The sequence below is a fragment of the Elephantulus edwardii genome, unplaced genomic scaffold, assembly GCF_000299155.1.
Source record: "Elephantulus edwardii isolate Elephantulus edwardi_28Jun2011 unplaced genomic scaffold, EleEdw1.0 scaffold00441, whole genome shotgun sequence".
NCBI classification, from domain to species: domain Eukaryota; kingdom Metazoa; phylum Chordata; class Mammalia; order Macroscelidea; family Macroscelididae; genus Elephantulus; species Elephantulus edwardii.
Genome location: NW_006400191.1, coordinates 568629 through 570900, shown reverse-complemented (window position 1 = coordinate 570900; position 2272 = coordinate 568629). Strand labels below are relative to the sequence as shown.

General features: G+C 40.1%; 1 protein-coding gene across 1 annotated transcript in view; it reads left to right on the top strand.

Moving 5' to 3' along the window:
* The window catches only part of CCDC22 (coiled-coil domain containing 22), a 206151-nt gene that overhangs the window by 119310 nt on the left and 84569 nt on the right, over positions 1-2272 (top strand). The window lies entirely within an intron of this gene.

Here is a 2272-nt window from a genome sequence, read left to right as displayed (position 1 = left end):
ACTGCTGCAGGGCAGGCAGGCAGGGCTCCGGTTTTTAAAGCTTCTAAAATAATGTATTAGCAAAAGTTCTGATTCAAAATCCTACTGTTCACGTCACACTGTGATGGTCAGTCTCTGTGGAGCGTAAAGTACTCTCTGGTATCCTCTCTACACAGGCTGCTATCCCTCTGGCTCTTCACACTGTGCTCTCCACCTCTGCCATCTTCAACCCTCAAACATTCTTCTAAGTGGTATAACACTGGTCTGTCCATTTGCTGTACAGAGGTAACTCATGGTTGCTGTGATGCTAAACAATGTGACATGGATACATCAAATGTGATAATGATTATCCATGGTGGATAGTGTTTTGTGGAACTCCTCAACTAAAATAAGCTTGGAAGCAGGAGTGGCTTCCACTTCTGAAATAGCTTGTCTCCAGAAACTCTATGAACTTTGAGAAATGATGAAAACTATACAGTTGTTCAGGTCTTTTTTCCATAGGGTTGCTATGAGTCATCTACGACTTGATGGCACTTAACAACAACAACAATCACTGTATAAGAGTTCCTATCTCTTCACATCTTCTCCAACATTTATTACTTGCTGTACTGTTAAACTCTCACTGCTACTGATGTGAGATAGTATCTCATTGTGGTTTTGATTTGCATCTCTATTATTGTCAGTGATTTTAAGCATTTCTTCATGTGTCTGTTGGCCATCTGAATGTCCTCCTCTGTTGAAAAGTCTTTCCATGTCTTTTGCCCATTTTGTAAATGTGTTATCAGTCTTTTTCTTGTGGAGGCCCTGTAGGATCCTGTAAACTTCTGATATAGTATTACCAAATGTTTTTCCCCCAGTCAGTAGGTTTTCTGTTTTCTCTGTTAAAAAGTGTTTTTTATGAGCATAGGGATTTAATCTTTGGAAGGTCCCATTTATCAATTTTATCCTCTTCAGATTATGCATTTCTGGCTGTATGCTCATTTAACAGTCTAAAGGATAGTCAGTCAGTTACTCTTCTCCAACACAATTCATAGGCATCTGTTCTTCTCTCATTCTTAATCATTGTCCACCTTGCAGACGCATAACAAGCAATTGAAAAGACCATGGCTTGAAACAGGCACACCTTAGCCTGTAAACTGACACCATTGCTCTTTACTTTGAGGAGGTCTCTGGAAGCAGTTATTTCCGTAGTTTATTTACAAAATTAGCATACATTGTTTTCCAGAGCAGATTCTTCCAGTTCCCCTCATCCCCTCATCAAATTGTACAACTTGATTAATCCCGCCCTCCTCCTGCACATCCTCATCTCTCTGCTTCCACCCTCCCCTCCCCCTTGAATCCTTATTATATTCATTCTACAATAATGGTTTTATACAATATTTGTCCTTGTGGGACAGAGTTGTCATCTTGATTTCTTGACTTTTGCGACCAAAGGCGTTGATTATGGATTCAAGCATGATGTAATAGTTGATAGTTTCAATCTTTTCTCCATCTATCACTATGTTTCCTGTTGGCCCCATGATGAGAATTTTTATTTCCTTGATGTTGAGACGTAATCTCTATTGAAGGCCATAGTTTTTTATGATCTGCAGCAAGCACTCCAGGTCCTCACTTTCAGCAATCAAGGTTGGGTCATCTGCATAATGCAATTACTTGTTATGCATCTTTAAGTTGGACAGTGACTAAGGAGAGCCTAATGATTCAGGGATCCTGAAATTTGGGATGGTGACACATGAGCAGACAATCAGGAAACTGAGGACATTGTGCTTCTAAATTCTTTTGAACTAGTCTTGCTAACAGCAGCAGCTAACCTACCTCTTAAATTACTTTGCCTGTAGTTTCCCTATGGAACACTGCTGAACAAGATGCCTTATAAGACACTGTTGAATGTTGCCAAGAATCAAATCTACCACCTATTTTTACTTGAGTGATGTCAGAGAAAACCTCTAAAAAGGAAAGCTATGTCCAAAATAGTTTCTACCAAAATGGAAATGACTAATATGAGAACAACTACTGGGAGGATACAGGGAGGCACCATATTACCCATGAGCAGATAATCCCTTTCCTTTAGCTCTTACCCTGGAACCACCTTAGAAACTTTAAGAGCCTACTGCCATATGGACAGTGCTCTGTGAACAACTTTCTGGTGATAAGCAGAGTGGCTGACTCTGAGAAGAATGGGAATCCCAGAACACTTAATTGTTCTAATGTGAAACCTATACTTGGACCAGGAGGCAGTCGTCAGAACAGAGCAAGGGAACACTGCATGGTTCAAAATAGGGAAGGACATATG